Raw genomic sequence first — 24823 nt, 5'->3', positions numbered from 1 at the left:
ATCTCCTATCAGATTCCTTCTGCTCCAGCCCTTGCCTTTTCCCATCCATCTGGCTTCATCTGTCACCTTCCAGCTAGCTTCCTTCCCTTCCCCCCTCCTTATTATTCTGGCATCTTCCTCCTTCTCAGTCCTGAAGAAGGGTCTTGGCTCAAAACGTCGACTATCGATTCATTTCCATAGATGCTGCTTGATATGCTGAGTTCCACCAGCATTTTGTATGTGCTGCTTTCAATTTGCAGCATCTGCAGACTTTGGTGTGGTTACAACTGAACTAGATGTCCTTGAAACCAATGAACACTGAGGAGACCAAATGCAATATTGACCTTTATCACAAGGGGATTAAAATACAGGAATAAATATGTTTTAATGCAATTGCACAGGACTCTGGTGAGCCTATATTTGTAATATTGGTCTTCAAAGAATATGTTGCCTTAAAGGAAATGTGGTAAAGTTCCACTACACTGTTTTCAGGTTTGCTACACCAGCAATGATTGAGCTGGCTGGGCCTGTGACAGAGATTATAGTTCAGCTTTGTTTGTCACAGGTATATCGAAACATCCTGTGAAATGCGTCGTTTGTGTCAACGATCAACACAGTCCAAGAATGTACTGGGGACAGCCTGCAAGTTTCGCCACTGTTCCGGCGCCAATATAGCATGTCCGTAACGTTCATCTTTGGGATGCGAGAGGAACGGTTGCACCCAGAGGAAACCCTCACGATCTCGGGGAGAACGTACACACTCTCCTCCTTCTCCAATGAGTTCCATATGCTATGTAATAGCGTAAAACTCTTACAGCGCCAGCATCGGGATCGAACCCAGGTCTCTAACGGTGCCGCACTAGATTTTGGAAAAATGAGAGGAGATCCCATTGAAACTCAAAACATTCTGACCGGGCTTGACAAACTGCAATCAGGAAGGCAAACACGAGGAAATCTGCAGATGCTGGAAATTCAAGCAACACACACAAAATGCTGGTGGAACGCAGCAGGTCAGGCAGCATCTATAGGAAGAGGTACAGTCGACGTTTCGGGCCGAGACCCCTTGTCAGGACTAACTGAAAGAAGAGATAGTATCAGTTAGTCATGACGAAGGGTCTCAGGCCGAAACGTCGACTGTACCTCTTCCTATAGATGCTGCCTGGCCTGCTGCGTTCACCAGCATTTTGTGTGGAATCAGGAAGGGTTGTCTCTTCTGATTGCCCAATCCCGATCCACCGGTCATCATATCAGAATAAGGGGAAGGCTATTTATGGCAGAAATGAGGGAAATTTTCCTCACTTAAAGGGAGGTGAATCTTTGGACACTCGATGACCAAGAGATTGGCAACGACAGTATGTGCCAACAACCGTCAAGAGGGGGATAGGTCAGGGACTGTAATAAACCGAAATGGGAAAAGCGAGATTGGTTTCATCCTTTTGTTCATTCTTTAGGATATTTTATCACGTTCTAGATGCTGTATAAATATGAATATTTGTCGCAACTATGACCTATTCCCTGAAAGAAATCCTAATGGCTTTTCAAAGAGAGAGAACACAATGATTCAGCGTCCCGGGTGCATCATATAACCGTGCTGGACTCGCTCTCTGTCTCTCAAATTGCAAGCTAATTTGATTGCAGCGAACCACGAGATCGCGAGTCTCTGAGGAGCCGAGCGCTGCGCTGCTAAATGGGCTGAGAGAGGGGTCGATCGGACGCACCGGACCGCTGGGTTGGAGCCTCTGTTTTCCCGCGGGGATCGGCAACCTATAACAAGTTGCATTAACGAGATCGAGTCGTCAGTAAGTGGCATGTCACGCTTCAGACGAAATTTATACTAATTTGCGAAAAAATGAACGATTTAAAAAGCCACGGAGTATCAGCTCCGTGGGAACGGAACATCTTCCTAGTAGAGGTTGTCAGTAATTGACTGCAATTTTGATCGAAAATGTCCATTCCTCCGCACTTTCGTTGTTTTTAATCTCGGAATTGTGCAGGTAAATAGATTTCGGATTAAATCTATCGGCTGCAGAGGGAATGTTGAGTTGGTTGTTAAAGTTGCTCTATGTGTGTGAGAGTTATCTTAGTGGATGGGAGAAATGGGGCATGGATAATTGTAAACGTTGTCTGTACTCTTCTCCTCCCCAAAAGAGGCCTCGTAAGTGCGTTCTGGTGATAAAGCTGGCGATATAAACGGATATAATTGCCTGTAACGTGCGCCTGCATTTTATGGGTCAGGCTGAAACTGTGTCATAAAACTTGTCCGAGTACTGCAACTAAACAGGTCCTGCGTTCTCAAGAAAGCAAGTCAACTTTGCAAAGCTCGTGTTTGTTGACGCGCTTATTTTGTCTCCGGCTTCCAATGAACTTATTCCCGGCACCGTCCCCCCTCTACTTCTCGAGAATATCTGGATTTCACTGGCTTCTTCAAATGGCTCAAATTCAGATGCCTGGATGTACTGTTAGATGGCTAAATGAATTCATGGTTCTCCCTCCGGGGTACTCCTGCCAATCACAGAGTGCTCCTTAAAGCGGGCAAATCGTGCCCTCGTTTCTCTCACCCCAACACCGCTCCTTTTCGCCGTATCTCGGCGAGTTCATCTCCCCGCGCCCATCCACTTTTGGGAAACGTTGATTAATCGTTACCGCCACTGTGACAGACAGTGAGTCCAATAACAGAACCACCCTGCGAATTTTAAAAAGAAAATGTATTCCTCAATGCCCCTTTCGTATCTGGCCCCAAACTTTAAATCTGTGTAGCTCAATCCTTGAGCTGTTAACCGTGACCGACGCTCCCATCTCTCGCTTCTCCTTTCTCTTAATGTTGATTCCAAAATTTTTAACTTGGTAGTAAATGTAAACTGGTTATTTGACCAAGTAAGGCAACGTTAAGGATGCTTCTGTTTCAGTCTGTATTAAGCAGCCGGATACATTGTAGGTAGGGATGAGGTAATTTGATCCATTATAATAAAGATTAGCCAACCAGTTTACACTGCCCTCTTCAAATCATTCATCTTGGGAGAGACAGCGAGCAGAAACGGGATGTACAGCAAGCTGGACAACAGAGTTAACATAACTAGTCTCAGTCAGGCCCTGCTGGAATTTGAGGAAGGTGTTCACACGGACCTTAAAGTTCATGGCACTGTTCAAAATAGAGTAAATTCTATCTTTTAGCATATGCAATAACGACCTGCATTTATATGGCAGCCTTTAAAGAAGTTGTAAAGTATCTTGGATGTGAACGTCAGATTAACCTTTTTGCAGAATAAAGTGTTTGCATAAGACACAAAAAATTGGCGAGGTTGAGGAAGATCAACCAAGGCTACAGCAAGACCTCCATCAGATACAAGGTTAGGCAGAGCGTTGGGGTTGTGTTCCACCTGCTGACAAGTGTAAGGTGATGCTTTTGGTGAAGTCAGATAGGAGCAGGACATGTATAGTAAAAGGTGGGGTGATAAGGAATGCTTATGAACAGAGATACTTTGCTTTCACGTCTATAGCTCTCTGAAAGCAGTTACACTGATACACTAGTGCTAGAAAGTTCGTGAACCCCATAGAATTTTCTCATAAATATGACCTAAAATGTGCTCAGATCTTCATGTAAGTCCTAAAACTAGATAAAGAGAACCAAATGAAATAAATAACACAAAAAAACCTTATGCTTGTTCATTTATTTATTGAGAAAATGATCCAATATTACATGTATTTGTTGGAAAAAGTATGCGAACCTCTGCCTTCTACAAAAGCTATTTGGAGTCAAGTGTTCCAATCAGTAAGATGAGATTGGAGGTGTGGGTTGTAGAGGTGCCCTGCCCCATAAGAAAGACACACAAATTCAGGTTACTGACAGAGCCTGCTCTTAAGAAAGATTTGTTTAAGTGCACCATGTCTTGATCAAACCAGCTTTCAGAGGACCTTAGGGATGAATGAAGCTGGAAAAGGTTACAAAAGCATTTCTAAAGACCCGAGTGTTCATCAGTCCACAGTAGGTGAAATTGTTTACAAATGGAGGAAATTCAGTACAGCTACTCTCCCTAGGAGTAGGCATCCTGCAAAGATCACACCAAGAGCACAACATGCAATGCTGAAGGAGGTGCGAAAGAACCCAAGGGTAACAGCAAAAGACCTGCAGAAATCTCTAGAACTTGCTAAAGTCTCTGTTCATGTGTCCTCTATAAGAAAAACACTGAACAAAAATTGTGTTCATAGGACATCAGGGAAGAAACCACAGCTCTCCAAATAAACCATTACTGCATTTCTCAAGTTTGCAGAAGACCACCTGGATGTTCCACAATGCTTCTGGGACAATATTCTGTGGACAGATGAGGCAAAAGTTGAAGTTTTTGGCAGAAATGCACATTGCTATGTTTGGAGGGAAAAGGGCACTGCACAGCAACACCAAAACCTCTCCCAACTGTGAAGCTTGGTGGAAGGAGCATCATGGTTTGGGGCTGCTTTGCTGCCACAGGACCGGGACAGCTTGCAATCATTGAGGGAACGATGGGTTCAAAAGTGTACCAAGACATTTGACAGGAGAATTTCAGGGTAGCAGTCTGTCACCTGAAGCTTAATAGAAGTTGGATAATACAACAAGACAATGATCTGAAAGTCGAGTAAATCAACAACAGAATGATTTAAAAACAAAATAAAGTTGTGTTTTGGAATGGCCGAGTCAAAGTCCTGACCTTAATCGTATAGAAATGTTGTTGAAGGACCTGAAATAAGCAGTTCATTCAAGGAAGCCCACCAACATCCCAGAGTTGAAACAGCTTTGTAAAGAGGAATGGCCTAAAATACCTCCAAGCTGATGTGCAGGACTGATCAACAGGTACCGGGAACTTTTTGTTGAAGTTATTGCTGTACAATGGGGCCATTGAAAGCAAAGGTTCGCATACATTTTCCAACAAATACATGCTATATTGGATAATTTTTCTCACAAAATAAATGAACAAATATAACGTTTTTTGGGTTATTTCTTTAATTGGGTGCTCTTTATCTAGTTTTAGGACTTGAGTAAAGATCTGATCACATTTGAGGTCATATTTATGCAGAAATAGAGAAAATTCTACAGGTTCACGAACTTTCCAGCAGCACAGTAGATAGGATATGGCATGCTTATGATCATAGGCCTGGGAATAGAATATAAAAGCTGGAACATTGTGTTGCAACTTGCCACTGAAGAATTGTGTGCATTTCAAGTCACCACACAATACAAAGTGCATGATTGCTCTGAAAGGAGAGCGGAGGAGATTTACCAGGATGTTGCGTGGACTGGAGGACTATATTTTTGGGGAAAGACTGGATAGGTTGTGGGTTCCCTGGAGTGAAAGAATCTGAGGGGTGACCTGATGGAGGATTATAAAATCAAAAGATCGATAGATAGAGTAGATGGTCAGAATTTTTTTTCCCATGAAATGAGTACCAAAGACAAGAAGCATAGATTTAAGACGAGTTTTAAAGAAAATATGAGGGAAAGTTTATATCTGGAACTTGGTGCTCGAGGAGATAGTGAAATCAGATACAATTATAATGTTTAAGAAACATCTAGACCAGCAGTTCCCAATCTGTGGTCCACAGACCCCTTGGTTAATTGTAGGGTGTCCATGGTAAAACAAAAGGTTGGGAACCGCTGATCCAGACTGATACTTCAGGCAAAACAAGGACAGATACTTTCCTAAAACAGGCAAATGGATTGCAGTAGATGGGCAAAAGGATTGGAATTGATGTGAAGGGCTGAAGGGCCCATTTCTATCCTGAACAATTCTTTGACTTTGGCTCTGAGCCTCTCAGACTGGAAATGTGTACGAAGGACCAGTAGATCGATGCTGGGATCCTTGTTATTATAATATATGTAAATGACTTGGCTAAGAATGTCGGTGATCTGATTAGCTTGTTTGCAGATGTGGAGTTGTAGATAGTGAAGCAGAGTGGGACATAGAACAGCTGGAAGATTGGGTGGAGTAGTCGCTGGAGGAATTTAATCCAGAAAAGAATGAGTAATGCACTCTGGAAAGCTAATTTCTGGAAGGACATATAGAGTAAATATCAGGGACCTTAGGAATGTTGAGAGACTTTGGGGAGCAAGTGAAGAGGACCCTGAAAGTGGCGACACAGGCAAATAAGATAATGAAAAAGGCATTTGGTATTCTTGGATACACAAGAGGCTGCAGATGCTAGAATCAGTGGCAAATCTAAACTAAACAGGGCAAGCAGCATCTGTGGAGGTGAAGGGATGGCTGATGTTTTGGGGGCCGAGACCCTGCATCCAGACTGCGTGTAGAAGGATGATGGGCAGTATATAAAAGAGAGAGGGGGTGCTGAGACAGAGGATGTTATGTGGAACCAGATACGTGAGGAGTGATGTGCTGATGGAACCAGGTGGGGAGAGGGGTTAGGAAAGGTGAATCAAGGGAGAAGAAAAACAGCTAGATGGGTATGTGAGTGATGGACAGATGGAGCCAGAAGGGGGAAGATGATGTTCAGGTAACAAGAGAGGAGGTGTAGAAATGTTGAACAAAGGTAGACATTTCCTGGGTGGACTGATGCGGTGAGAATGCAACACAGTGTAAGATTGGAAAATTCAACGTTCATCCCATTGGGCTGTAGGCTACCCTCGCAGTATAGCTTAGATTTGGCGTGCTTGCCTTCATAGGTCAAGTCACTGTGTATAAGAGTCGAGGTGTCATGTTGCATCTGCCCAGTTCATTGCTTAGATAGCACTTTGAGCAGAATGTGCAGTTCTGGTTGCCACATTACAGGAAGGATGTAAACACAAGGAATTCTGCAGATGCTGAAAATTCAAGCAACACACATCAAAGTTGCTGGTGAACGCAGCAGGTCAGGCAGCATCTCTAGGAAGAGGTACAGTCGCCGTTTCAGGCCGGGACCCTTCGTCAGGGCGTCAGGAAGGATGTGGTGGAATAGAGAGAGTGCAGGATGTTGGCTCGGAATGGAGGGCTGTAAGGGGAGATTGGATAGGCTGGGGTTTCTCTAACTCGAACATAGGAATATGAAGTGTGGCCCATTTGATGTTTACAGAATTCCTGAGGACATGGATAGGATAAATAATCAGAATCCTTTTTTTCCCAGGGTAAGGGAATCTAGAACTAAACGGCACAGTGTTAAGGTGAGAGGGTAGATCTGAGGAGCAGGCTTTGTACACAGAGCGTGGTGAATGTCTGGAACAAGCTGCGTAGGATGTGGTGGAGGCAGATACAATCGCAATGTTTAAAATGCGTTTGGATAGATGCCAATGGGAAGGCATCCAGGGCCTAATGTGGGCAAATGGGATTAGTGTAGATAGGTTTCACATTCAGCATGGATGAGAAGGGCTGAAAGAGGCTGTTCCTCTCCTGTGAAAAACATTATGATTCATCTAAACAAAACCCGACACGATGCCTCATCAGCATTTGTTTTTATAGGAGTTTGGTCCAAAAATGGTTTCTAGGAAGAGTCTGAGAGGAGAAGCGAGAAGTTTACTGGCAGGATTCCAGAGATTTACAGATATTCTGTATGATTTGAAAGCAGAAATCCCTGGAGAGGAGTAGGACTGGAGGACAATACAGAGATAGGAAGGACAAGGTTATGAGGAGATCCAAACTGGAGGCTGAGAATTTTTAAAATATGATGTTGCTGGATAGTTGACCCTGAGATCAGTGAGTGCAGGGCAAAAGTGCAGGTTATAGCAGTAGACTGTGGAAAACAGAGAACAGACATCAAACACTGAATAACAGCTCACTTATTTCAATGTTATTAGTGAGATTTTGCCCTGTGTGTCGTCATAAGAAATGCCTTTATATCTGCATACCAGATCCTTGCGAGAAGAAGTGAGAATTTAATTATTAAGCGTTTGCATTTGACAAAAACAGTCATCACAACAGAGGCTTTGACACAGTTAATTTAGGAGTTTCAGTGCCAATACCAAAGTTCAAAGTAAAATTTATTATCAGATTACATACATGTCTTCACATACGACCTCAAGATACTTTTTCTGCAGGCATACTTAGCAATTCTATAGAACAGTAACTGTAAACAGGATCAATGGACGCAAACTGTGCAACTGCAAATATAATTAAATAGCAATAAATAATGAGTATGAAATAACGGGTTATAGATTCCATAAAATGAGACCATCGTTTGTGGGAACACCAGAAGTAGAATGAGTGTAGATATTCCCTTTTGTTCGAGAGCCTGAGGATTGAGGGGTGGTAGCTGTTCTTGAGATTGGTGGTGTGAGTCCTGAGGCTCTTGTACCTTCTGCCTGACGGCAGCAGTGAGAAAAGAGCATGGCCTGGGTGGTGAGGATCTTTCATGACGGATGCTGCTTTTCTATGGCAACCTTTTACATCAATGTCTTCAGCGGCTGGGAGGGTTTTACCCCTGATGTACTGGCCGAATCCAGTACCTTTTGTATGATTTTTCGCTCAAAGGCATTAGTGTTTCCATTCCAGGCTGTAATGCAGCCAGTCAGCACACTCTCCACCACACACCTATAGAATTTTGCCAAGGTTTTTGATGACATGCTGAATCTCCACAGACTCCTGAGTAATGTAGAGGAGCTGTCGTGCTTTCTTCGCAATAATATTTATACGATAGGTCCAGGACAGGTCCTCTGAGACACTAACACCCAAGAATTTAAAGTTACTGACCCTCTCTACTTTTGATCCTCCAATTATTACTGGTTTCCCTCCCCTGAAATCTACAAAGTCCTTGGTCATATTGACATGGTGGAGAGGTTGTTGTTATTACACCACTCAGCCAACTTTTCAGTCTCCCTCCTGTACACTGATTCAGAACCCCCGTTGATACAGCCCACAACGACGGTGTCATCAGCAAACTTGTATATGGTGTTGGAGCTGTACTCGGCCACAGAGTCATAGGTGTAAAGCGAGTAGAGCAGGGGCTAAGTACACATCCCTGCAGTGCTCCTTGCTGATGGGGATTGTGGAGGAGATGTTTTTGCCAATCTGAACTGACTGGTAGCGTTCCCAAAAGCTGATCACAACTCGATGCTCCCATTACGTCTCTACAGAGCTAAGATGTCGTGAGTGAGAGGATTAGCAAGATTGGTAGTGCCTGTTTGGTGTACAATGCTTTCATTCAGCCAGGGGTGAATCAAGAACAGTTTATTAACAGAAAATTTTGGAAATGCTCAGAAGATCAGGCAGCATCTGTGGAAAAAGGGACAGTATTAATTTTCAGTTACCTTGGTTCCTATTTCCACATTTGTTCCTCGACTTGCTGAGCGTTTCCAGCAGTTTTGGTCTTTTACTCTGGGTTTCTGGCATTGGTAACAAACACAAAAAGCTGGAGGAACTCAGCAAGTCAGGCAGCATCTGTGGAGAGGAATAAAGAGTTGATGTTTCAATCCAAGAACCCTCACCAAACTTGAAAGGAAGAGGGGGGAACTCAGAATAAGGAAGTGGGGAAGGGGAAAGGGGTGCAATCTGGCAGGTGATGGGTGAAACCAGGTGGGGGGCAGATTGGTGAGTGGGGGAGAGGGGATGCAGTGGAAGTCGGGAGGTGATGGCAGAAAAGGCAAAAGGGTGACGAAGAAGGAATCTGATAGTAGTGGAGAGTAATTAGAGAGCACCGTAGTTTTCTTTTGCATTTTAATTTAGGAATGGTACCCTGAGCATAAAGTGATGTAGGCATATAACTTGCAAGGCATCAAAAGGAAACAAGATGTTTCGACCATGGGGAGAAGGAGCTGGGTGAAAACAGCAGAAGAATCTATTGTGGAAGCTCGAGAAATAAATCTGCACCATATATTTCTTCCTTCACTTCAACCTTTCAATCCCTTTCATTCCTCAGACTGAAGGAAGATTATGCTTTACATCAACTTCCACTGCATTCCTATCCCACTACATTTTTGGTGTAATTATTTGCTTCTGAGACTTTGTTGAAAAGGAGAGTCAGATGCAGTGGGAGTTTCGACAAGCAGCTGATCTAATTTTACTTATTGTGAGTCCTGCCCAATTTAATAGCTCGCAGTTTCTACAATGAAAATAATGGAAATGTAATGAGAAAGTTTTCTATTGACATTGATACTGTTAACACAGAGAGATGTTCTCATTTGCTGACGTCTACTAATTAAGATACTTACGAAAACTTGGGGAACCTATTCATGACTACACAGCCCGCTGGAATTCCTGCTGTAAAATATCCTAAATAAAACCTATTCCATCGATCTACATCCAAATATTACTGAGAACGGCGGTTTCTGAAACTTCAGATCATGATCTAATGATTCCCTACAGAGAAACCGTTGTATTTGGGTGACATTTGAATTTATCTTGGTGTGATGCTTTCTGCATTCAAATATTTCACTAAAGCTTGTTGTCTAAGTTCATAATTTAGGAAACAATACTGGACAATATCTAATGTTGAAATCATAAGTAACTAACAGAAACAGTCCATTGAACAGATTATAAGGATTAGTATTATTTGTCACATGTACATTGAAACACACAGTCGGTGGACATGCTGGAGGCTGCCTGCAAGTGTCGCCACGCTTCCGACGCCAACCAAACATGCCCAGAATTCACGAACATGTATGTCTTTGGAATGTAGGAGGAAACCAGAACACCCGGAGGAAACCCACACATTCAGGGGCAGAACGTGCAAACTCCTTACAGAGAGCAACAGGAATTGAACCCCGGTCGCTGGTATTGTAAAGTGTTGAAAAGTGTTACACCAGCCTTTGTGCCGCGCCCCCCCCCCCGACAGTGCCCGTCAATTATGTTGAAGCCAGCAATAAAATTGGTTCCACTTTCCAGTTCCTACAGTCCTGGTTGACTCTTCTGGTGCCCAGCCAGATCATTTGGAAGCCATTACCCTTTTCATCTTTAAATGTGACCAACACCTCCGCCTCCACAACACATTAGGTGATAAATTACAGATTCCCACCACTCACTGAATGAAAGATCTTTTTCTCAATATCTGTCCTACACTTTTATGTCCCCCAGTAACTGATCTGTCTACTAAAGTAAATACATCCCTTCTGTTTACCTCTGTTACACTTCTTATCATTTAATACACTTCAGTTAAATATTCACTTAGTTTGCATTGTTGCAAATTAAACTTCTTCAGTTTGAACAATCACTCCTCATAACTACAAACATATAACTCTCCAGCCCTCAAATAATTCTTGGAAATTTCATCTGCAGCCTCTCCAATGATATCATGGCACAAAAAGATTATATTTACCCATTAAATTTGCTCCAGCTGATCAATATAGGGTCAAAAGAAGTTTGAATGGGTGCCATGGTAACCCAGTGATTAGCACAATGCTATTACGCATACACGAGGAAATCTGCAGATGCTGGAATTCCAAGCAACACACATAAAAGTTGCTGGTGAACGCAGCAGGCCAGGCAGCATCTCTAGGAAGATGCTTTTCTCCCTAGGATTCCCGTCCCATGATCCTCTCGTATCCCTTTTGCCAATCACCTGTCCAGCTCTTGGCTCCATCCCTCCCCCTCCTGTCTTCTCCTATCAATTCGGATCTCCCCCTCCCCCGCCCACTTTCAAATCTCTTACTAGCTCTTCCTCCAGTTAGTCCTGACGAAGGGTCTCGGCCCGAAACATCGACTGTACCGCTTCCTAGAGATGCTGCCCGGCCTGCTGTGTTCACCAGCAACTTTGATGTGTGTTACAATGCTATTACTGCTCAGCTTGTTCTGTATTTTGGAGTTCAGTCCTGACGTCGTTCTGTAAGGTGTGCGTACATTCTCCCCATAGAATGCGTGGGTTTTCCCCAAGTGCTCCAGTTTACTCCCACAGTCCAAAGACATACTGTACCAGTTTGCAGGTTAATTGGGCATTGTAAATTGTCCCGTGATTGGTTGGGGTTAATTGTATTTGCTGGGCTGGCGCTGCTCGAAGGGACAGAAGGGCCTATTTCACACTGTATTGCTAAATAAATAAATTATAAATTATATATACCATACACACAGATGGCAGAGGAGGAATGCCAGGGGCACGGGGTGGCATGTGTACAGACACACCCAGCCCTGAGACACCAGGCAATGACATTTGATTCCAAACAACTGGTTTATTGATCATTGCAGAATGTCTATCTGGTGCTTCCCACTCCCTCCCCTCTCTCTTCCCCCTTTCCCTACCATAATTCCCCTCTCCCTGCCCCCTTCCCATTTTCAGTCCCTATGAAGACCCTTATCAGAATCAGCTTTATCATCACTCACATATGTCATGAAATTTGTATTTTATTGTGGCAGCACTACAGTGCAGTACATAAAATTACTGGAGTACTGCACAAACCTCTTGGGCTGCACACACAAAATGCTGGAGGAACTCAGCAGGTCAGGCAGCATCTATGGAAATTGATAAATAGGTGACATTTTGGGCCGAGGGCCTTCGTCAGGTCTCCTGGACAGTCCTGATGAAGGGTCTCAGCCTGAAACATTAACTGTTTATTGACTTCCATTGACGCTGCCTGATCTGCTAAGTTCCTCTGGCATTTTCTGTGCGCTGTCTTGGATTTCCAGCATCTGCAGATTTTCTGGTGTTTAAAAGTCCTAGGCACGCCAGCTATATATATGTGCCTAAGACTATTGCACAGCACTGTAAATACATCCATGTTCAGATGTTAACCTTTCCCTTTTAAACCTATCATGGATCTCACTCCTGTCCACGTACGGGATTAGACATTTTTGCTGTTGTCACAGTCACAGGGCTTGGCATAAACAAAACATCTCCTCTGACCTTTCTCTGTAGAATGTACTGCCATCTCGCTGACCAACCAGATAATTGCCTCCAACAACTTGAACACTTGCAGGTCCACATGCCAGACTGAGAGCATCTTCAGGGGACCAAAGAGATAAATTCAGGAGCTGTGGGAGGAGGAGGACATTGTTTTCAACCTGGATCTAGCACAACAAAATAGAAGAGGTTGATTATCTTAAGTAACGCATACAAAACGCTGGAGGAACTCAGCAGGTCAGGTAGCATCTAACTTTCTCTAACTTCCTTTAGTTCCCCTCCCCTTCTTCCATTCCCCATTCTGGCTCTCCTCACCTGCCTATCACCTCCCCCTTATGCCCCTCCTCCCACCCTTTCTCCCATGGTCCACTCTCCTCTCCTATCAGATTCCTTCTTCTTCAACCCTTTAACTTCTCCACACATCACCTCCCAATTCTCACTTCATCCCCCTCCCATGCTCGCCTACTCTCCCCCGCTCGCCCACCTTCCCCACTCACCTACCCTCCCCGCTCGCCTACCCTCCCCCGCTCGCCCACCTTCCCCGCTCACCTACCCTCCCCGCTCGCCTACCCTCCCCCACTCGCCTACCTTCCCCCCTCACCTACCCTCCTCCACTCACCTACCTTCCTCTGCTCACTGACCTTCCCCCGCTCACCTACCTTCCCACGCTCACCTACCCTCCGCCGCTCACCTACCTTCCCCCGCTCACCTACCTTCCCCCGCTCACCTATCTCCCCCCTCACCTACCCTCCCCCGCTCACCTACCCTCCCTGCTCGCCTACCCTCCGCCACTCACCTACCTTCCCACGCTCACCTACCATCCCCCACTCACCTACCCTCCCCGCTCGCCTACATTCCCCCCTCATCTACCCTCCCCCACTCACCTACCTTCCTCTGCTCACTGACCTTCCCCCGCTCACCTACCTTCCCCCGCTCACCTATCTCCCCCCTCACCTACCTTCCCACGCTCACCTACCCTCCGCCGCTCACCTATCTTCCCCCGCTCACCTACTCTCCCTGCTCACCTACCTTCCTCCGATCACCTACCCTCCTCCCCACCTACCTCCCCCCGCTCCCCACCTTCCTCCGATCACCTACCCTCCCCCTCTCACCTACCCTCCCCCGCTCCCTCACCTACTCTCCCCCCTCACCTACTCCCCCGCTCCCCTACCTTCTCCCTCACCTACCTTCCCCCTCACCTATCTCCCCCCACCTACCTTCCTCCCCTCACCTACCCTCCCCCGCTCCCCTACCTTCCCCTGCTCACCTACCCTCCCCCCGCACCCTCACCTACTCTCCCACCCTCACCTACCTCCCCCGCTCCCCTACCTTCCCCCACTCACCCACCCTCCGCTCACCTACCCTCCCCGCTCCCCTACCTTCCCCCACTCACCTACCTTCCCCCCTCACCTATCTTCCCCCCTCACCTACCCTCCCCTGCTCTCTCCCTTCCCCCACTCAGCTACCTTCCCCCGCTCACCTACCCTCCCCCGCTCACCTACCTTCCCTCCCTCACCTACCCTCCGCTCTCCTCCCTTCCCCCGCTCACCTACCCTCCCCCACTCAGCTACCTTCCCCTGCTCACCTACCTTCCTCCCCTCACCTACGCTCCCCGCTCACCTACCTTCCCCACTCACCTACCTTCCCCCTCACCTACCCTCCCCTGCTCTCCTCCCTTCCCCCGCTCACCTACCCTCCCCTACTCACCTACCTTCCCCCACTCACCTACCTTCTCCCACTCACCTACCTTCCCCCCTCACCTATCCTCCCCGCTCACCTACCTTCCTCTGCTCACAAACCCTCCCCCTCACCTACCTTCCTCCATTCACCTACCCTCCTCCGCTCACCTACCTTCCCCCTCATGTCGCTTCCCCTATCACCTTCTAGCTCGTACTTCTTCCCCTCCCCTTGTCTTTTTATTCTGGCTTCTTCCCCCTTCCTTTCCAGTCCTGATGAAGAGTCTCGGCCAAAAATGTTGATTCATTTTTCCTTTACATAGACGCTGCCTGACCTGCTGAGTTCCTCCAGCATTTTGTAAATGTTGCACTGGATTCCCAGCACCTCCAGAATCTCTTGTGTTTATGAGGCTGATTATCTTTCCTATTCTAAATGATATCCATTTGGTACTGCTTGGCATTGACAATATCTTGCAAGATTTAAATGTTTAAATAAAACAGGAAGGAATTTTTTTTTTAAGTAATGCCTGGAAGGGTTTGGGTTTAATGGATTTCTGAATCAGAAATTTGAGTTCCTGTTTGGATTACGGTGCAAAAAAACAACATTGATTCTTATTCCGGATGTTTCCTCCTAGAACACTGGCAAGCTTTCTGTTTGTTTTTGAAGAAGGAATAAGGATGTTTTTTTTAACTTAAAGAAACAAAGTCCTGCCCCAGATCTTTAGTATTTTTTTTTATTCTTCCATTATTTTCAAAACCTGATTCCTTGTTGTTTGAGGAGATTGCACTGCAATTAGTTCTGAGCGGGTTTCTGAATGACATGAAGGAAATCTGGAAGTCAAACCTGACCAGAGGGCTTAAAAAGAGGATCTTCACAGCAGTCATAGAGTCCATTCTCACGTATGGATGCGAGACGTGGACACTCACCAAGACTATGCAAAAGTCTCTAGATGGTTGCTATACATGAATGCTCCGGATGGCTCTTGACGTGAGTTGGCAACAGCACACGACGAATGTTGAGCTCTATAACGACCTACCGATGCTCACCACTAAAATCGAGGCGAGAAGGCTGCAACTAGCAGGGCACTGTCTACACCACCCCGAGCTACCTACCAGCCTGGTCATCATATGGGAGCCCAAGCATGGGAGGATGAACCCTGGGCGCCCTCCCAAGACTGTGGTCAACACGCTCCTAGAAGATGGCGGCGTGGCTAATGTAGATGAACTGAACACACTGACGAGGGAGAGGGAGAAGTGGACAGTCTGTTATCGTGCCCGAGGCTGGCCCCCTAGGCCTGAGTCGACGTAGTGGTAGTAGTAGTTCTGTACCAATTTGTGAAGGACACATCTCCGAGAGGGGCCACGGAGGTATTCACTTACACAGTCTAAGACTGAATTTGTGTGTGCTTTCATAATGCCGTTTAATCATGCTCTCTTGAAACATAGTCAGTTTAAAATGCAAGAGATACAGAAACCACCTTGTACACAGAAAGTTCCCACAAATACTGGTCTGAGAAACTACATACAAGAGCCACTGCATGTGACTGGTAAAAGCTGCAGAGGGCTGCAGTGGACTCCACCATGGGCACTAGCCTCCCAGGCATTGAGAACATCTTCAAATGGCGATGCCTCAGAAAGGTGGCATCTGTCATAGAACGTAGAACAGCACAGCTCAGGAACAGGCCATTCGCCCCACAATGTTGTACCGAACCAGCTAAGAAGCAAATCAAAAACACCCAAACGCTAATCCCTCCAACCTACGCCATGTCCATCATCCTTACATCTCGTAAAAGCCTCTAATGTATTTGCCTCAGCCACCATACCAGGCAGCACATTCCAGGCATCCATAACTCTCTGGGTAAAAACTTGCCCCTCACATCCTCCTTGAACCTACTGTCTCTCACCTTCAAGCCCTCTGGTATTAAACATTTCAACCCTGGGAAACAGATACTCTTTGTCCACTCTATCTATGCCTCTCATGATCTTGTAAATACTCTATCAGATCTCCCTTCAGCCCCCAACACTCCAGAGAAAACAACCCAAATTTATCCAGCCTCTCATGATAACACGTGCCGTCTAAACCAGGCAGCATCCTGGTAAACCTCTTCTGTACCCTCTCCAAAGCTTCAACATCCTTCTTATAGTGGGGCAGCCAGAACTGTACACAATAGACATCATCAAGGACCTCCATCACACAGGACGTGTTCTCTTCTTATTGCTACTGACAGAGAGGAGGTACAGGAGGCTGAGGAGAGGACACACACGCAGCTTTAAACGAACAACATCTTGCCAGTACCTGGTGATAATGAAATTCTGGATAGGAAATACCAAAACATCTGTTTTTGCGCTTCAATTTCCATTCCCTCCCCCCCCCCCCCCATCCAACTGCTGTTCAGCAGCTCCTGTTAAAAAAGACCACAAGACCATGAGACACTGGAACAAAATTAGTCTGCTCTGCCAATCAATCGTCTGATTTATTTTCCCCCTCAACCTCATTCTGCTGCCATCTCCCCATAATATTTGACATCCTTACTAATCAAGAACCAAGTGACATCCACTTTGAATATACCCAATGACCTCACCTACCTCCACAGCCAGCTGCAGCCATGAGCCCTGAACCCGTGGAAATACCTCCTCTCCATTATTATCAGCCCCGTCAATGGGAGTTCGCCTAATAGTTTAAATATTTCAATAAAATTCCTGTTCATAACATTTTCAGATTTTCAGGGCATTTCAAATTTCTTTCACATTTGTACCCGTTGAATTCTATTGGGGGGGTGGGAGGTGTCTGTATTCGAGCATTGAGACCCAGTGCATGACATCTTGTTTTATATTTAATCTTCCATTTGCATGCACAGTTCTTTGTGATCTCGAGGCGATTTTTCAGCTAGAAGCTGCCCATGTGTCAGTCTCTTGCTTCTCACTGAAGAACTTTTACAGGATTAGTGAAGTAATATGTATCATGGTTTATTTATACAGCCCAGCAGTCACCACAGACATTGACTATACAAGGCAATAGATGTTAAGTGCTGTTGAGATGTATTTTCCATCAATGTCTCAGCACTAAGCATTAGGCTGCCAGCCATTACCCATTGGCCTATTAGTATTCACACAGCTTGGTAAATGGCCTCCCAATTAAAAATGATGAATTATATATGAATAGGAAAACTTGCTGACAGTGAAAGCCTTGGTGGGATCTGTCCATAGATATATCTTGTTAATTGAGTCACATTTTAAATTTACTACCTGGCAATATTGGTAGATGACTTATCCTAGAATGCTAATTTCCTAATGTTATAATTTTTATTGCTGTCTGACCCCCTTGAAAACAAAGTGGACAAAATCTACACTCAGTGGCTACTTTATTGAATAACCTGTACACCTGCTTGTTAATGCAATTATCTAAACAGCCAATCATGTAGCAGCAACTCAATGCATAAAAGCATGCAGGCATGGTCAAGAGGTTCAGTCGTTGTTCAGAGCAAACATCAGACTAGGGAAGAAATGTGATCTAAGAGTCTTTGTCCGTGGAGTGTTTGCTGGTGCCAGACAGGGTGGTTTGAGTATCTCAGAAATGGCTGATCTCTTTGGGATTTTCATGCACAACAGCCTGTAGAGTTTACAGAGGATGATGCGATATACAAAAAGCATCTAGTGAATGGCAGTTCTGTAGACGAGAACACCTTGTTAACGAGAGAGGTCAGAGAAGAATGACCAGACTGTTTCAAGGTGACATGAACTCAAATAACCATGCGTTACAACAGTAGTGAAGAGCATCTCTGAATGCACAACATGTTGAACCTTGAAGTGGGTGGGCTCCAGCAGCAGATCTCGAACGTACACTCAATGGCCTTTTTGTACAGGATGGACAGAATAAAGTGGCCGCTGAGTGTATTTCATTTCATCATCTGCGCATTCCGATCAACTCCGCATATGACTCCCAGATTCTGACACTCGCCCATAAATATGGACAAATTTACAGTGACCCATTAATCTACCTAACCCAATGCTAACAATTTCAAGTTCCTGGGCGTCAATATCTCTGAGGATCTAACCTAGACACAAGATATCAATACAGCCACAAAGAAGGCACAACAGTGGCTATATTTCATTTTAGATTGAGGAGATTTGATATGTCACCAAAGACACTCGCAAATTTCTACAATTATACTGTGGAGAGTATCCTGCCCGGCTGCATCACCGTCTGGTGTGGTGGGGGCGTGAGGCTACTGCCACTGCACAGGATCAAAATAAGCTGCAGAGAGTTGTAAACCACTGTATCCAGGATATCTTCGAGAAGCGATGCCTCAAAAAAAGGTGACATCCGTCATCAAGGACTCAGTTCATGCCTTGTTCTCTTGCTACCATCAAGGAGAAGGTACTGACGCTCGAAGGCACACACTCAGCCATTCAGAAACAGCTTCTTCCTCTCTGCCATCCAATTTCTGAATGGATATTGAACCCATGAACACTACCTCACCACTTTTTTTTTCTCTATCTTTGCACGAGCCAAGTTGAATAAGTTATATATATTTACTGTAACTTACAGATTTTTTTTTCTATTGTCCTGTATTGCAATGTACTGCTGCCACAAAGACAGCAACATCCACTGGTGATATTACACCTGGTTGTGATTGCTGATGTCTTTGGGATGTGGGAGGAACCCAGAGCATGTGGTCACAAGGAGAATGTGTAAACGAACTGCGCCTGAGGTCAGAATCGAACCTGGGATACTGGAAATGTGAGGCAGTGGCTTTGTCATTGTGTCACCCTAGGGTCTTGCTTTGTGCAGCCTATTATATTTAGATGGGATTCTGACTTACAGGCATTCAATCATAACCCAGTCGATGATAATTTGAGGATGTACAATATTATGTTTTACATTAGTCTTTGAGCAGAAAGGCTTTGGTGCTTTCAGGTGGCCCTCCCTTGGCACTAGTCCAAGAAGAGAAGGGTGTTCTGTTGTCTAAGGTTAGTATTCCTACAGTAGACAACTAAAAGCACTGGAACAATACCACCAAAGAACCTAAGGAAAGATTTTGAGGATCAGCTGAAAGGACAGACACACTGACACCAGCATGCTGGAGGAGGCCAACATGAACAGCGTCTCCACTACAATAAAGCAACATCAACTCTGATGGATAGGTCATGTCATTCGGATGCCGAGCTTGCGTCTCCCCAAACAGATCCTTTACTCCTGGTTGAAGGAAGATCAGCAAGCCCACGTAGGCCAAAGGAAATGCTTCAGTCCGGAGAAATTGAACATGACACCAAAAAAACTGGGAAGACATTGCGCACAATGGATGCAGCTGGAGAAAATCTGTTCATGTGAGAGCAGCACTATAGGAGAGCAGCCTGTACCGTGCCTCAGAGGGCAAGTGGCAGCTGCAAGAGGAAAGACTGAGCAATCAAAAAACCCAACCACTAACCACAGCCACCACTTACACGTGCCCACACTGCATCAGGATATGTGACATCCAGATTGGCCTCTACTCCACCTGAGGACCCACCAATAGACAACCCCTTAGGAGGACGTCATACCCGACTCAAGTGATGACATCATTACTATTAACGTTCCTCTGTTACCCAATGCTGTCAAGCAGTGCTAATTGCGCATTGTCTATTGTGAAAGCCTACTTTTTTTTAAAAACGAATGTTTATTTTGGCTGTTTTTCTATCCATTCCTTAACCTTTACCAATGTGTTATCCCCAATCCCACATGGTCTAATTTTCTTTACTAAATTCTTGTTTAATTTGAAACTAAACGCCCTATGTTAGTCTAAATAGATCATCAGCTCCATCTTCTGCTCATTATCATCTAAAAAAACCACTTAATTGATATGTCAAACATTATTTCCCATTTCATAAATCCATGTTGAATCTCTCTGATGATACTGTTTTCTAAGTTCACAACTACCACTTCCTTAGTAATAGATGCCAGCATTTTCCTTCCTGTTGATGTTGAGTTAACAAATAAGCATTGCCCCATAGGTCAGGTGCGGATGGAAAATAAATACCTCTTCCTGAAAGACATTAGTCAACCAAATTTTCGCAACATTTCTGCAGTATCCGGTCAGCATTACTGATGGCAGTTTGTTTTTATTTATGATTTATTTTCTCCGGAATATGAACCCATAACCCTGAATCATTTGTCTATGTTACCATGAAAGTAACATGCTGCCATTGGGTACCAGGAAACACTGTATAGCACACCAAATCTGACAGTAGCAGAGGCTTAAAAGATTGCAGTTTATGGGATCTTGCAATGTAATAGATGGATATTGCATTTCCTGCATTACAGGTAATGAAGTGCAGTCATTTTGAAGAGTACTTAGGCATGTTCTGCAAAGGACAAAGCAAATTTCTTTCCAAATATCCCCCAGCCTAGTGCTTTATCTATCATATAAATTTTCACCTACAGCCATAAAAGGATATATTAAAAACAGGCAAGCAAAAACATATTCTGAAACAGACTTTAGGGAGCGTTTTAAAGGAGGACAGAGGAAATTCCAGAGCTTGGGACCTAGACGCCTGAAGGCACAGCACCTTTGCTCGCCTGCTACAATAGGCTTAATTTCCTGGCCACCCATTTCAATTCGACTTCCCATTCCCATTGCGATGTGCTGGTCCCTGACCTCCTCTAATGACACAATGGGGCCATATTCATGTTGGAGGGGAAACACCTCATTTTCCATCTGGGTAACCTCCAATCTGATGGCATAAACATTGATTTCTCTAAATTATGGCGACTTTCTCCCCCTCCCCTTCTCTTTTTTTCCATTCCCAATCTGGTTCCTCTCTCACCTCTTCTCCTTGCCTGCCCACCACAATCCGTCCGGTACACCTTCTCCTTCACTTTCTTCTGTGGTTTTCTATCCCTCCTGTGAGATTGCTTTTTCTTCAGTCCTTCACCTCTTCCACCTGCACATCCCAGCTCCTCCCCCGCCCCTCCCCAGGCCACCCACCTTCCCCCTCACCTGGTTTCAATTATCACTTGCCAGATTGTACTTCCTACCCTCCACCCCCCCCCATCTTTTTTATTCTGGCTTCTTCCCTCTACCTTTCCAGGCCCGATGAAGGGTCTCAGCCTGAAATGTCAACCGTTTATTCCTCTCTGTGCATGCCGCTTGCCCTGTTGATTTCCCCTTGCACTTCCTCATGATTTCCAGCATCCGCAGAACCTCTTGTGATTTGCTACTGATGTTAAAACTCTTTAAGAATTTGGGAAAGAGGCAGGAGCTAAATTGGGAGCAGCTCAAATTCTGGACGATTGCAAGAATGGAGGCCAATACAGAAATTGGGGTGTGGGGGGCGAATAATTGTGGAGCGGGGGTGGTGAATAGTAAATCCTGACTGAGCAGTGTAGATGACTGAGGCTTTGTGTTGATACCAAGCCCACTGCAACAACAAAAGAAGGCTCACGACGTCGCAGCCTAGGGATAAAAGCCAAAAAAGAAGTGAGGATTGTAAAAGGCAACTGAGTCTGATATCTAAGCCAGGATACCTGCAGGCCAGCACCATTGTTTCAGGGGAAATCAAATACCTTAAAGAACCTCCTACTCCTTGTCTTATCTTTCGGCAAGGCATTTATTATTTGTATCAGCTAAGATTATTTTGTTCTGTGAATCTCTTGGAAATGGGGTGATCATATTGTGATGTGTAAGGGGGATGAATGATTTGGATTTCTATCGCTTTGAATTCTCAAAGCTCCTTTCAGCCAATGAAGTAATGTAGACGTGTACTCATTGTTGTCTTGTACAAAACTTGGCAGCCAATTTGTACATAGCAAGCTTTAACAAACTCCATTGTGACAATGGTCAAATAATCTATTTTAATCTCACTGCTTGGAGGATAGTTATTGGATATGCTGCCTGGTACTTCAGAATCAGTGCAATGGGATATTCTGCGTCCACTCACCAGGAAAAACAGGCAGGGCCTCGGTTTAACATCTTCTCCGAAAGAAAGCACACGGCACTCTCTTAATATTGCCTCTGTCCTGAACCTTAGTCCAACAATCTTCTCAGTCAGAGTCAAGAATGCATTGGGCTAATTTACATTTCAGACTTTTATAGAACACTGCAGAACAGTGGAGGCCCTTCGGACCACGATGTTGAGCTGACCTTTTAGCCTACTATAAGATCAATCTGCCCCCTTCCCTCCTGCATTGCCCTCCAGTTCTCTATCATCCATGTGCCTTCAATGCCATAATGTATTTGGCTCTACCACCACCTTCTGAACGGAGGTGAGGAGGAATTTCTTTAGCCAGAGGGTGGTGAATCTGTGGAATTCATTGCCACAGGCAGCTGTGGAAGCCATGTCATTGGATACATTTAAAGCGGAGGTTGATAGATTCTTAATTAGTAAGGGTGTCAAAGATTACAGGTGAAGGCAGGAGACTGGAGCTGAGAGGGTTAATAAATCAGCCATGATGGAATGATGGACCACACTCGATGGGTTGAATGGCCTAAATCTGTTCTCTGTCTTATGGCTTAATGGTCATCCTTGCCAGGGTATTCCACACACTCACTACTCTCCATGTAAAAGAATTTAAATTTAACATGCCCCCTATTCTTTCCTCCAATCACCTAAAAATTATACCCACACAATGAGCACTAGTATGAAAGTCCATGAATACATGAGCCAGTCCCTCTCAGTAACCACAAGAGATTCTGCAGATGCTGGAAATCTTAAGTAACTCAGATAAAATGCTGTAGGGACTCAGCACGTCAAGCAGCATCTATAGAAGGGAATAAACAGTTGACATTTTGGACTGAGACCTTACATCAGCATTTTGCTTGTGTTGTTCAGTCTCTTTGAGTGTTTGTTATATCTAAATACGGGAGAAGTTCTATAAAGAGATTTTCTCTGTGGTTTGTAGAACTGCTTGATTTCCCATCCACTGCTCCTTTTGCATTTCCCTCCATTTCTTCTTCTCTAGTGAGCTGTGATAAATATCAAGGCAATCATTCCCAATGAGGGAGTGTATAGTACACCTCAATGAGCTTGTGTGCTTTTGTTTGCTGTAATGGAAAGCTTGACGCTCAACCCAGCACGAATGTGTGGTAAACCATGTATATATGTTGTAACTCGGTTACCTGTCTGGACACACCCCTCTGCTGACTGTCCCCGTGTCTCCTCCCACAGAGTCCTGTATAAAGGTGTTCGCCTTGCCCCTCCCCCTCAGTCCGGGGGCAGACACTCACTGTGGAGGTCGTATTGTACAGCGAATAAAAGCCTTTCAGTATTTTACCAAACCTCAGTCTTTTGGAGTAATTGTAGGTGCTTCAGGATGGAAAGCGTGCAAGGAGCCGGCCAGATCAACATTGGATGAAGAGTCTTGGCCCAAAACATAGATACTGCCAGACCTGCCGAGTTCCTACAGCTTTTTTTGTGTGGGTGTGTCACTCTAGATTTCCTGCATCTTGTGTTTGGATAGAGGTGAAGATAAGTTGCTTAGACTGGTCCAAACAACACAGGAGACTTGCAGGACTTCTAATGAAGAATTGACAAGTTTGGTAACGATAAGCCCTTTCATCTTCTAGGCCATTTCAGAACAAGGGAGCAAATTCTTTCATGGATGATGTCAAGAGCACTGCTTCACATCAAAAGAACAGAAATTAGGAACTAATTTCTCCATGAAACCTTGATGCTAGCAGTCAGCAAAACAATTTTCAAAACTGCGAATGACAGCATAGCCACTACTGTTTGTCCGTCCATCAAAATTATAGTACATTGTCCCAATGGCAGGCCGACTGCATGCTTTGATTTGGCATCTCTATAACCCTAAACTCTGTTCATGCAGTGAACAGATGAAAGGTATTCCAGGGGTAATCGAGATGATTGAACCAAGGCAAATAGATAGACTTCAAATGATGTTAGCCTTTGATCCAATGGTCCAATCAAATTGTGTCAACACTGAGAGATTGAATTCTGTTTCCATAAACCCAATTTAATGGGAATGTTGAAATGGAAAGTGAAAAATCAATAAAATAGTCCCTGTTTCTAATCCAGTGTCCTGTGATGAAATATGGATGTGTCTGTGAGAACTTAGTGAAATCAAAGTGAGAAATGTACCATGCGTGCATATCTGGATGACCAGATACCTTTCGAAAATCCTTTGACATCTGCTAGCACCTTCTGATGGCAGGAGAAAGAAAACATTGGAGGGAAACATGAAATCCACTATATTATACAGTGCAGTAAACCAGCCTCGTGGCAATTCCTGTTGATTATTTGTGGTTGTTTCATTTTTTGCTTTTGTGTAAGGAAATGGATTGTAAGTGCAATCTGGTTTTGTTTCCAATCCATCAATACCGTCTTCACAATATTCATATAAATTGATGCCTCTCAGCCAGAGAATCTCATTAAATATGAAACTACAGCTCAGCAAATCGACCAAGTACTCAGACCACCTTCCCAGTAATTGAATTGGAGTCCATAAATGCATT

General features: G+C 44.7%; 1 long non-coding RNA gene across 1 annotated transcript in view; it reads left to right on the top strand.

Annotated features, from left to right (window-relative positions):
- The first annotated feature begins 1624 nt into the window (after nt 1-1624).
- The window catches only part of LOC134337514 (uncharacterized), a 53307-nt gene continuing 30108 nt past the window's right edge, over nt 1625-24823 (top strand). Inside the window, exon 1 of the long non-coding RNA XR_010016013.1 lies at nt 1625-1778. This is a non-coding gene — a long non-coding RNA (uncharacterized LOC134337514). The remainder of the gene's footprint in view (nt 1779-24823) is intronic.

This window comes from Mobula hypostoma, chromosome 24, assembly GCF_963921235.1.
Source record: "Mobula hypostoma chromosome 24, sMobHyp1.1, whole genome shotgun sequence".
Taxonomy (NCBI): Eukaryota; Metazoa; Chordata; class Chondrichthyes; order Myliobatiformes; family Myliobatidae; genus Mobula; species Mobula hypostoma.
The sequence above is the reverse complement of the archived record's forward strand: the minus strand, read 5'-3'. Positions and strand labels throughout refer to the sequence as shown.